A 13,414-nucleotide genomic window follows, 5' to 3' on the forward strand; every position below is an offset into this window, starting at 1 on the left:
CATTGTGTTTGGGGCACAGGTTTCATCTTATCTAGAAAAAAATCCTGATACTCCTCCTCTGCTCCCAGAAGATTCTGTGTTAACTTCTAACATAGGAATTAACTTGCTGAATTGAATTGTCTGTTTACTTGTCTCCTCCTCTTCTTTGAGGGCAAGAACTGTGTCTTATTTAACATTCTATCTCAAGGATCAGTAAAGTTGTTGAGATAGAGTTGAAACTCAAATATTTGCTATTGATTCTTCATTCAGTAATATTATTATTAATAATAATATTTATTGCTGGTATATTATGTGCTCAGCACTATGCTATATGTTTTATACACTAGATCTTATTTAATCTTCAAAAAAATTGGGGATAGATTTTACTACTATTATTCCAATTTTGTATATGAAGAACTTGTCCAAGTTTACATAATTAATTAGTGGAGGGCCCAGAATTTGAACCAAGGCAGTCCAACTCCAGAGGCCATGCTGGTAACTATATCGTATTTCCTATCATCTTGGGTCAGTCCCTTAACCTATTATAATCATAGTGAACTTTAATTTCCCCCACTGTGAGAAGGTTCTCATCAAAACAGTTGAGGTCAAAGTTCAGTGCTGGGTGAAGTTTCATACACAGTTTGGCCAGATGGAATTGTATAGGAATCTGTACTGAGAGCACATTTCTAGCGAGACTTGACACAGATCCACTAGAAGCATATCCTCTGGGATGTTTTTGCCTCTTTTCTTGCTGATACTATGGAATTTCTTTCTGGGTTTGCTTTTGTTTACTCATTGTATTCATTTCCTAGGGCTGCCATCACAAAATACTACCTGGGCGGCTGATAAAACCACAAATTTATTGTCTCATAGTCTGGAGGCTAGAAATCTATATCATTAGGCTGATTGTTGTTAACGAGTCTTCCTCCAACCCTGTGCCGAGTCCTTCTTCATATAATCCAGCTTCTTGGAATATTTGCTCAGCATACACATTGAATAAGTATGGTGGATGTATATACCCCTGACGCACACCTTTCCTGATTTTAAACTGTGCAGGATCCTCTTGTTCTGTTTGAATGACTGCCTCTTTATGTACAGGCTCCTCAGGAACACAGTTTCGTTTTCTGGAGTTCCCATTCTTCTCAATGTTATCCATAATTAACAACCTGCGGTATGCAGATGATACAACCGTGCTAACTGACAGTGAAAAAGACTTGAAGCACTTACTGACGAAGTCAAAGACTACAGCCTTCCTTATGGATTACACCTCAATGTATACAAAACAAAAATGCTCACAATTGGCCCAATAAGCAACATCATGATAAATGTAGAAAAGATTGAATTAGTCAAGGATTTATTTCATTTTACTTGGATCCACAATCAAAGCCTATGGAAACAGCAGTCAAGAAATCAAAAGATGCATTGCATTGGGCGAATCTGCTGCAAAAGACCTCTTTAAAGTGTTAAAAAGCAAAGGTGTCACCTTGAGGACTAAGGTGTGCCTGACCCAAGCCATGGTATTTTCAATCGTCTCATATGCGGGTGAAAACTGGACAGTGAATAAGGATGACCAAAGAAGAATTGATGGCTTTGAATTATGGTGTTGGTGAAGAATATTGACTATACATACTATGGACTCCCAGAAGAATGAACAAAGCTCTCTTGGAAGAAGAACAGCCAGAATGCTCCTTAGAAGCAAGAATGGCAAGTCATGGTCTTAAGTACTTTGGACATGTTATCAGGAGGGACCAGTCCCTGGAGAAGGATATTATGCTTGGTGAAATAGAGGGTCAGCAAAAAAGAGGAAGACCCTCAGTGAGACGGATTGGCACTGTGACTGCAACAATGGGCTCAACATAGCAAGGATTGTGAGGATGGCACAGGACCAGGCAGTGTTTCATTCTGTTGTATATAGTGTCGTTATGAGTTGGAACCACCCTGATGGCACCTAACAACAACATACTGACTGTGTTATGTTCTCTCCAAAGGCTCTAGGGTAAGACCCTTTCTTGTCTTTTCCAGCTTCTGGTAGCCCTAGATATTCCTTAACTTGTAGATGCATCTTCACGTGGCCCTTCATTAACCAGGAGTTAGGACTTCAGCACATTTTTTGGGGAGAGGGGCACAATTCAATTCATAACACTTATCATCTGGCTTTTTCTTTTTAGTCCAAACTGTCTGAAAAGCAAAGATAATTTTCAAAAAGCAAGTTAACTGTTTCTTCAGTACAAGGGAATGTGTGTTTTTTGAGCTCCATAGTTGAACACCGCAATGACTTTGATATGCTTAGCCCCGAATAATTTCCTACATTATTGACTCACTTTATTCAAAACAAGGACAAGCTTGTGCCTTTCATATTTTATCGCTACCCAAAATAATATTTAACTTAGACTGGATTAACTAATCAACTTAGGCCCTATTAGTCAATTAAATGGGCATAAAGGTGAGAAATTGGTAACTTGCTTCTATGGTCAAATTAAAATACCTGTTTGATCAAATGTTTAACAGCTTATCTGTTCATTGGTTCTTGTTAAAATATGACCTTAAGGGAATGACAGAAGGCTATGAAAGCCCAGAATGGACCTAGAATCCAGAGAGGTAGAGGCTGGCAATTAATTCTGAATGGCGAATTTTAAGCATGTGTTATTAAAAATATTTGTAGCCCTAAAATTTCACTTTAGCAAATGATTTTCACATTGTTCCTATCATGAAGCTTTTATGTCAGCTGCTAGTAAATACCCCCAAGCAACTGGTAACATTGTTATATTCATCTTATCTTTTATTAGTTATACCAGTGAAATTAATAAAATGTGAGTAGAAAACAGGAAAAAGAGAGTCAAATTAAAATAATGATCTACAAACTGGTAAAACAACCACTAAATCACAGAGAAGCCTCAGTCTCTTTTCATATACACATGCCTACAGTTAATTTATTAGAAATTATACTTAATACTAAGATCAGCAGCTTAAGTTCTGAACTGTTTGACTCCTCTCCATTAAAGTGTGCATCAAGTCAACCATTTATGAATTAGTTACTTAAGACTGACAACAGATCAGGCATTACCCAATAAAGAAATTCAGAAGGTTGTTAAGTTCTACAAAGTCTCAAATGCGGAAACTGAGTACAAAGGGATTAGCAGCTCTGTCAAGCTGAGAGGTGGCAGAGGGTAATTTTGTCTTTAACTCAAAATGTTGCTAACATCAGGATGAATTAATATAAAAATATTTCATGGGACATCTGTTAACTCAGTCAGCCAAATTAGAAAAAAAGTCTTTAAATTTTCTAAGTAGTCATCACTTTTCAATGGATATCTATGTGGACAACAAAACTGTATAAAATACAGTTGAACTTCAACTGTGTAAAAAAGACATTTTGGCAATAGAAAATATCTGTTGGAAAATAGGGATACTGAAATAATGAGTAATTCATAGTTGATTTGCAGTTTGGAGATTATATAAGTATATGCAGCCGCAGGGTTAAAAAGGCTTTTTCTTCCTCATTTATTTTCTTAGAAAGTGTTATTATTCGTGCCTCTTTAAATAGCAACTATGCAAATTTCTCATGCTTTATAAATGTTTCATCAAAGAATTCTCGACCAATCAATTAATTCTATTTATTTTTTTCTGATTGTCAGCAGATGAATTTCTAGTAAGAATTTTTCTTTTTTTCTAAGTTAGTTTATACAGAACTACATATCCATTTCCTGCAGAAGTCTATTGGGAAGGAAGAAAACAGTGAATTATGCGAACTGCATTGTTTTCTCTCCCAGGAGGGTTAACCCTTTCTTTTTCCTATCTCCTACCTCTCCTTTGTAGCTGGGATCTGGTAGCGAGAAATCCATATTATAACATTTTTTTAAATGAAAATTTGATTTGAAATGTGGAATCTCAATTCTGCAAAGATAGCAAATGGATAACATTTAAAACCATGAGCCTGAATGATACCTTCAAGGGTGTGAGAACTCGTTGCCATGGAGTTGATTCTGACTTATGGTGACACTATAGGACAGAATAGAAGTTCCCCAGAGGGTTTTCAAGTAGCCGCTGGTAGATTCGAACTTTTTGATTGGCAGCCGAGCTCTTAACCACTGAGAAACCAGGGCTCCAAGGGAGTGAGTATGTATAGAAAAAAAGAGCAGATACTATGACCAAGTCCTATGTTTCTCCCACATTACAAGGTGGGAAGAGGGAGAGAAGCTAGAAGCATAGTCTGAGTTAGAGGAAAACTTAAGAGAGTTTGGCATCTTGGAAGCTAAATAAAGAGAATACTTCCAGATCATATACGATAGAAACTGAGAATCAGCCATTGGATTTAGCAATATGGAGATAAGAGGTGACCTTGACAAAAGCCATGTCCATGCTGTTTCTAATAAGAAGCCTTATTTGAGTGGGCTTAAGAGAGAATGCGAGCAGAAAAATGAGTGACTACAATTTGAACATCTCTTATGAGGAATTTTCCTGTATAGGGGAGCAAAGTGATGGGACAGTAACTTGAAGGGGAAGTGTGATTAAGATGAAATAAATAACAACATGTTTATATGCTCACAGAAAAAGTAAGTAGACAGGGAAAAACTGATGTTGTGAGGAGAACTGATGATACATTGAGGTGTGATAGGATTGACTTTAGTATAGAAGTAGAGGGGTTGACCTTAGAAAGGAACACCTATTATATCGGCTGATGGTTTCAGTTTCTAGTAGAATGGTAAATGGGACATTTGGGTAGTTGGAGTTTATAAAAATTCTCTTCTGACTGCTTCAGGTTTCTAATGGAATAGTAAATCTAGTCATCCGCTGAGTGTAGGGTGGTGGGGGAAACATTGAAGTTAAGGGGAGAGAAAAGGATGAAACAATCTAGGAGAGTGGGACAAGAAAAAGAGCAGCACCATTGTCTGGCAACATTACAGTTCTTGTTTATAAATTTAAGGGAAGACCAAGTGACAAGTTGTGTGTTTTTCTTCTATCACATTGAGTGTCTTGGTTTGCCAGAGAGTGCAATAAAATAACGGAGAGGCAAACAAGTTGAAATTGTGAATAAGGAAGTGATTACTCTGACTGACGATAGAAGTCAAGCTGGTATGGACTTGTGTGACCTCTTGCAACATCTTCCTAAGTGGTCTCCTTGGCTGCTTTCTCTCTTTCCTCTCTACCACAGTATGATGCAGAACTTACCATTCTTCGATTTTTCTTAGTAGCCTTCAAAGCCTACCCATTGTACTTAGATAAAGTGTAAACTTCTTACATTTACCTTGAACTCAAGTGTCAGATGACACCTCACTTCCCTATGTGGTAGTCCAGTCGATTCACTACCCTATTATGGCACTTTCTATTAAGCGTGTTCTTTTACCATGCGGTTCTCTTTGCTGGAAAGGCACTTCTCTTGTGCTTTCAGCTCATATTCATCCTGGAAAACCTAAAGACAATTCACTGCTGTGAGAAACTTTCCTCATGTTTTTCTAGGCACAACTGACTTCTTTCTTTGTTCCCATAGCACCTAGTTAAAATTTTATTAGGACACTTCAACATATATTGTAATCCACTTTTGATGTATCTGAATCATTAGAAGTGGTAACTTTTTCGAAGCAAAGGAATGGGTATTATTCATATTTTTAATTTCTGTGACTCAAACAATTCCGGGCTTACAGTTTTCAAATGTTTTTATGAATCGATAAATGAACAAACTAAAACAGGAACATATGCGGGCTCTAAATGGCCTTAAGTCTTTATTAGAAGATGGAAGAGTTTGAATTTAATCTGGTAGATACAGGAAAATGTTACAAGGTCTTGACCTAAAAAAGAAAATATAAAATAAAGTTGGAGGTAAAAATATGGCAGTAATTCTTTGGGAGGATTGTGCCATAGTGTCTATGAGGGAAAAAGGGCAAGGCTGTCAGTTCTAAAGGAGACTAAAACAGATCTGAGAAGTTAGTGGAGAGTCATAACTCTGGCCTAGTAATTCACAATCCTAGAATCCTTGCTGCTATTACCACACACTCCTATTCAGCTGTGATTTGTGAATTCTGACAAGGTGGTTTTAGCACCCAGCTACCTTGTTTTCTCTGAGCATATGTGTGGTTAATTGGCTGTTCACCTGACAACATGCACATTTTTTTTTGGTATAGTTCTGCCTAGCCACCGTGCCTCAGTTTCCCGCATTCCCACAGAAATGTGTTGGTGAGAATTTTAGTTCCGTCTTTATAAAAATATTGGGAAATATAAATAAAATAATGGATATAAATGTCCCTTGGAAGTGCTAGATAAATACATTAGTAATTGTCAAAAATGAGAAAGAAAGTCTGAACTGTGAGTTGGTGAGAAATAGAAAGTCAGGCAAACATTGGCTTCATTTACTTAATAAATGAAAGCTAGTTTAATGGGCAAACTAAATATTTTTGACAAATATTTTACTTTGGTCCAAAAAAATGCACTCAGAAGGAAATGAATAACTTTAAGCTATAGATGTTGACTAACTATGGAAAATCTGGCAACAGCACTAATGACTGGAATGTTCCCACGATACCCGTCATGGCATATTTTAGAAAAAATGGTATACGAAACAGTGAACTAACAACATTCTGGAAGCTTTTTGCAGAGAAGGGAGACTTTAGGCTTTGAAGGAAATAAGGTTACCATGTAGAGATTAAACAACCTGAACAAAACCGAAAGCAGAAAGAAAAAGCTAGGGAAGGGAGGTACAAGGAAGGTAACAGGGAGTCTTCAAACGCTGGAGACATGTTAAGAAAAAAGGATGAGACAAATGAACTAAATTACCCAAGCGAATTCATTCAAGACTCCAGACTTGCAAGGTCTAAAAAAAGAAAAAAAACAAAGAAAGTAATCTGAGAAGCAACCAGTTTGTCCAAGTGACTTCTGTCACTAAGCTCATTAATAGAGTGTCATGTAGGGTAATCGCAGGCTAAACTTTCGTGTCCTAGTTAAAAGCGCTGTGACCAGCTACAGTTTTGAATCTGTAGTCTAGTTGTTTGTGCATTTCTCACTATGGCTGAGATATATTTGAGTGAAATCTTTATGTGTCTGGCAAGTCACATTTTCAATCTCTCCTTTAATTAGCTTTGCTATGGGTATGTATCTGAAAATAGTAGGAGGTAAGGCAGGAAAGAGGGAATGATGCTTTCTTCTCTAAACGAAGTAAAATGTTTAATATGGATAAGGGGTGATGCACGTAACTAGCTAAATCTTTAGGGGAGTTGGTTTTCATTTGGAAATTATATTTACAGGGAGTCATAAAATATATATAAATTTGAAATCATAGAGACATGCAGATTTTAAAATATATTTTCTTGTGTGAAATTTAAGAGAATTTAGTGTTATTTGATGTAAGGGGGGAGTACATGTAAGCAAAAGAGATTTTCAGTTACAAACACATGGAAGTTTTGCTAGTCCTCATGCTGTATCTCTAGATTATAAATAAAATTGCACCAAGCAAAATTTACCAACTAGATTCCTGTAAGTGTCTCAAAAAGTACGGAATTAATTGCCAACATTTAAAAATTGAGAGATTACACATAAAAAGAAAAACAAAAAAACTGAATTTCCAGAAAATAAACTGGCAAGCTGGCAACACTGAACACACATTCTTGCCTGGATGCAATTAAGTGGGTTGCACAGAGCTGCCACTTTAAATGAAGTACCCTGAGATCCTCCTCACATCCTATTTGTCTTATAACATGCTGACTTTGCTCATTTAAGTTACCTGACCAGCACCTGTGGGCATCTGAGTTTGCAGCCCATGTCCTAATGGGGTAAACACCACCTTTGACAAAATTTGGCTTTAGAGGCCATGTTTCCATGGTAAGACTTCTACAACATAAAGCCAACTCAGCGCAGTTGCAGATACTAGCAAAATGTTATATACTGATCATAACTGACACCCTGTGCCCCCTAAAAGAAGTGGCACGGTATTTTAACCATACCATCAGTTATTCTTTGCATAGAAATGAGATGGCTAATCCAGATTATTCAGTGTAAAACCATTTGTATTGACTAAAAGGACTCACACAAAATAAAACTTGATATTAGATCAGCATTTTTGCAGTAAGAAAAAGAATCATCTGGGGCTAAGAAATGGAGGATATTAGAAATGGTGAGATGTAAACAAAGAGAAAATCTTAGTAAAACGAATTTTTAAAGCAACTATATCAAAATCGAGACAGAATGCTCTAAAAAAAATAACATAGATTAAAAAACTGTCACACTGTCATTTGAAAATAAAATAAAGCAGATTTTTAGAAATATGAAATGATTTTATGTTTTTTTTCCATTTGAACTAGATTTCTTGGATTAAATTGCTATTTAAGTTGAATTTGATAAAGATAAAATCTATAAAGGGCATGCAGGATATATTCATAACAATATGCACCTTGCAGAAAAAGTAGATAAAATAGATAATACGATGTATTTTTTTATTGGACAAATAAATAAAAGGCAATTGTCAAGCCTCAAAGTCTCAAGTGTAGTTTCACTTTAAACTAATACACTCATGAAGCATTTTCTTTTGGGGATATATGGGTAAATGTAAACTGTAAAGCTCTATTTAAAATTTCCTTATGTTTCTAGCATAGAGCTGGACTCTCTCAGGACTTCTGTGTGCCGAGATTAACAGCTATCTTACAGAATTAATAAGAATTGCAATAGAAAGAATCAGTAAATATTCCAACATATGGGAAAATGTCTGAACCTACACTCTGACAAAGTTGTTGAATTAGCAGAAATATTAGTAAATATAATTATATGCTTATAATTTTACTCCACATAATTGTTATATAGTTATACTTTCAATTACATAATTTTAATTCTGATAGCTAACATTTATTTATTGAGTGCTTACTATGTGCCAGTAAGGACTTCACATGTATTAACTAATTAATCCTCACAGCAATAAGCCTATGCACTCAAAATCATTATTAACTGCAATAATAGAAGGGAAAACCTAGGCACAGAAAGGCTAAGTCACTTCTTTGAGATCACACATTTATGAAGTAGCAGAGTTGGAATATGAATCTAGCTAATCTGGTTCAAAAGCCTGAGTTCAATCAGATGAGAAACCTTGGAGCAGACACAGTGACTTATTACTAAGTTACTAAGAGGTATTCTGCATCTCTCAAAGTATGTAATTTGTCAAACTCTAATTTTTCTGAATTGGAGTTCATTCTTTGGACATAATAAAAACAAACCCATAGATTTTGTGATAAATATTAAATAGGTTAACACATAGAAAGCATGTAGCATTATATATGGATTTAGAGGCTTGTGAATAGGAAATCAGCTATTGTTATTATTATAGATTATTAATAATGTTCACATGGTTAATAATTGTAAGAATTGATTGGCATCTAGCATAGTGATTTACAGATTAAAAAGGATATTTACTTTTATAAAAAAGAAATGGTGATGGTTAATGCATTTATTATCTATAAGAATTAGTCTGTACTGCAAAAATGTTTCCAGTGCTATTTTACAGAGTCTGAATAAAATACTTGCACCCACATTTTTTGGTACTCGATCAAAATATAGCTACTAGTCTTTCAGATACAGGCCTTTAAAAAGTCTGCTCTCCATGATAATACATTATTTCTCTTGACTCACATTTTATTTGAAATTAATTTTATGCTGTCTTCATCATCATAAAACATTTAATGTGATTTAATTATTATTTCCTAAATACAAATTAATAGACATGAAATAAAACTTGCCTGGTTGAACAGGTTGGCACTAGACTTACAGATTTGCTTCATGTCACAGAAGCATGGAGGCAATAGAATGTAGATATCTGGATGGAGTATAGGGGTAAAATGTGTGATGGCATAGAGACACAGAGATAGGGCAACTTTTCCCATGTCCCTATGGGTTGGGGTGGACTTGAATATGTGGGTGGGTGGCTTGGGGTGGAGGAAGAGAGAGAGAGAGTGAGAGAGAGACAGAGGCAGAGAGAGATTGCAAGTTATAGCCCAAAGACATCCCAAATTTGTCATGATGAGAAGCACACATAGATTTCCAGGATGAGCTATGTGATTGAGAATTTAAGGACAAAGCTAACTTGCAACAATTAAGTGAAAACCAGAGTGTCAGTGAACTGAGGAACTGGGGAGTGGGAATTTCAAAAGTCAGCAGGGAACAGATGTCTCAGACCAAAGGCTACTCCTCTACTGCCTGGATGCCATATGGGATCCCCTGAGCAGCAGATTTTGTAGTAGAGGAAGGGGAAAAATCTGAATTAAATGAGTTTAAACCTAAATGAAGACAAAATACTGACATAATTGAATTTACTGGAAACTTATTAGTTTAAGTATGCTCTCAACAGGTTGCATGGGATCTCAGAAGTTATATTCTTGACATATCTGAATATAAATCCTATGAAAATTATACTAAACAATAATGTCTCTAGAAAATCTGAGTAAATCAAGTGTGAAACTATTAGATCTAAAGGCGGAGGTTTTGTACATGACCTATTATAGAATTTATTGACAAAAATAAATATCATTACCATATACCAAGCAAAAAATCAGAAAGAAGCCCATTAATATTAGTTAGCAAAAACATATAACATACGTAAGGATAAACCTATTCAAGAATGCAGGACCCTTGTGCTGATAACTAAACATTTTTATTTAGGGATTGAAAATTAAATAAATAAAAAAATAGGTCCATCCTCTCATATGGGAAGAAGGATAATATTAACCTTTGCTAATTTAGTTATATCTCATTGAAACTAGAAATAATTTATGTCAGTTGGGAAAAACATTATAAATTTTATCTGAAAAATATTGTTGTTAGGTGCCATTGAGTCAGTTCTCATTCGCAGTGACCCTATGTAGAACAAAACAAAATACTACCCGGTCCTGCGCCATCCTCATGATTATTGTTGTGCTTGAGCCCATTGTTGCAGCCACTGTGTCAATCCATCTGATTGAGGGTCTCCCTCTTTTTAGCTAATCCTATACTTTACCAAGCATGATGTCCTTCTCCAGGGACATCCCTCCTGATAACAGATCCAAAGTACATGAGATGAAGTCTCGCCATTCTTGCTTCTAAGGAGCATTCTGGCTGTACTTCTTTCAAGACAGGTTTGTTCATTCTTCTGGCAGTCCATGGTATATTCAATGTTCTTGGCCAACACCATAATGGGAAGGCATCAATTCTTCTTCGGTCTTCCTTACTTACTGCATAGCTTTCAAATGTATGTGAGGTGACTGAAAATACCGTGGCTTGGGTCAGGTGTACCTTAGTCCTTAAAATGACATCTTTGCCCGTTAACACTTTAAAGAGGTCTTTTGCAGCAGATTTGCCCAATGTAATGCGTTGTTTGATTTCTTGACTGTTGCTTTCATGGGTGTTGATTGTGGATCCAAGTAAAATGAAATCCTTGACAACTTTAATATTTTCTCTGTTTATCGTGATGTTGCTTATTGGTCCAGTTATGAGGGTTTTTTGTTTTCTTTATGTTGAGGTGTAGTCCATACTGAAGGCTGTAGTCTTTGATCTTCATCAGTAAGTGCTTCAAGTTCTCTTCACTTTGAGCAAGCAAGGTTGTATCATCTGCATATCGCAGGTTATTAATGAGACTTCCTCCAATCCTGATGTCCCGTTCTTCTTCATAGAGTCCAGCTTCTCAGATTATTTGCTCAGTATACAGATTGAGTAAGTGTGGTGAAAGGATACAAACCTGACGCACCTTTCCTGACTTTAAGCCATGCAGTATCCCCTCGTTCTGTTCGAACGGCTGCCTCTTGATTTATGTACAGGTTCCTCATGAGGAAATTAAGTGTTCTGGAATTCCCATTGTTCACAATGTTATCCATAATTTGCTATGATTCACACAAATGTCTTTGCAGAGTCAATAATACACAGGTAAACATCTTTCTGGTATTCTCTGCTTTCATCCAGGATCTATCTGACATCAGCAATGATATCCCTTGTTCCACATTGTCTTCTGAATTCAACTTGAAATTCTGGCAGTTCCCTGCCAATGTACTGCTGCCACAAAAGCAGTGAATGATCTTCAGCAAAATTTTACTTGTGTGTGATATTAATGATATTGTTCAATAATTTCACATTTTGTTGCATCGCTTATATTTGGAATAGGTATAAACATGAATCTCTTCCAGTTGCTTGGCCAGGTAGCTGTCTTCCAAATTTCTTGGCATAGACAAGGGAGCCCTTCCAGTGCTGAATCTGTTTGCTAAAACATCTCAATTGGTATTCCTTCAATTCCTGGAGCCTTGTTTTTTGCCAGTGTCTTAAGTGCAGCTTGAACTTCTTCCTTCAGTACTATCGGCTCCTGATCATATGTTGTCTCCTGAAATGACTGAATGTCGACCAATCCTTTTTGGTACAGTGACTCTATGTATTCCTTCCATCTTCTTTTAATGCTTCCTGTGTCATTCAGTATTTTGTCCATAGAATGCTTCACTATTGCAACTCGAGGCTTGAATTTTTTCTTCAGTTCTTTCAGCTTGAGAAATGCTGAGTGTGTTCTTCTCTTTTTTGTTTTCTAATACTCAGGTAATTAAAAAAAATATATATATAATTCTGAAGATAAAACAAAATGGGTGGGAAATTTCACTACAAACTATTAAAATATACTAAATAATAACAACAGTTATCATAGTGAGGAATGGGTTCCAGAATAAAAAGAGTTTAGAAAGCAGAGAATGAAACTTAATTATACATTTGAATATAGACTAGATGACTGCAATATCATTTCAAATGTGTGAGAGAAAAAAGATTTAATAGATAGTGGTAAGATAATGATTAACTATCTGACAAAAAAAATGGTGGTTATTTTACTGTTCACATCAAAGTAATTTTTAGATAGTTATGAGAATTAAATGTTAAAAACTAGTACATAGGAGAAATGAGAACAAAACAGGCTGGTTTTTAAAATTGTAAGGTGAAAAGATTATTTAATTGTATAATACCACAAATGAATAGATCGAGATATTGATCATATGAAGTTTATTTTTTATTTTTTTTCTGTTTGGCAAAGCAAACAAAAAAAGAAAAATAAAAAAAAAATTAAAAAATCCCACCACCTACAGAGTAAAAGGCAAATGATAAAATGGGAAAATATTTGTTACATGTGTAATATATCTTGGCTAATATATTTAATGTATAAATACTTCCTATGAACAAATAATGACAAAATAATTCAGCAATAGAAAGATAGGAGAAAATATATGAAGAAAAGTTCAATTTTCTTAGTAAGCAATATATTGTTTTTTCGTTTATCAAATTAACAATTTTTATGATAATATCTACTTTGGCTTGGAATAATAAAGGTTATTCTCACACACTGCTGGCAGCAAAGTAAATTAATACAAACTTTCTACAGGATAATGTGGTAATATTTTTCACAGGGTAGAAAAGCACATAGTCACTGACCCAGTAATTTCATTATTCTTAAGGAACTAATCAGACA

At 35.4% G+C, this 13,414-nt stretch overlaps 1 long non-coding RNA gene across 3 annotated transcripts in view; it reads left to right on the forward strand.

Moving 5' to 3' along the window:
* Window positions 1-1,927: 1,927 nt before the first annotated feature.
* LOC111820308 (uncharacterized) overlaps window positions 1,928-13,414 on the forward strand; it is a 37,429-nt gene continuing 25,942 nt past the window's right edge. The window contains exon 1 of one of the 3 annotated variants that reach the window (XR_002823864.1): window positions 1,928-1,975. This is a non-coding gene — a long non-coding RNA (uncharacterized LOC111820308). The remainder of the gene's footprint in view (window positions 1,976-13,414) is intronic. The other 2 variants (XR_002823866.1, XR_002823863.1) reach the window with 2 other exon arrangements.

Source organism: Trichechus manatus, unplaced genomic scaffold, assembly GCF_000243295.1.
Source record: "Trichechus manatus latirostris isolate Lorelei unplaced genomic scaffold, TriManLat1.0 scaffold00033, whole genome shotgun sequence".
Classification (NCBI taxonomy): domain Eukaryota; kingdom Metazoa; phylum Chordata; class Mammalia; order Sirenia; family Trichechidae; genus Trichechus; species Trichechus manatus.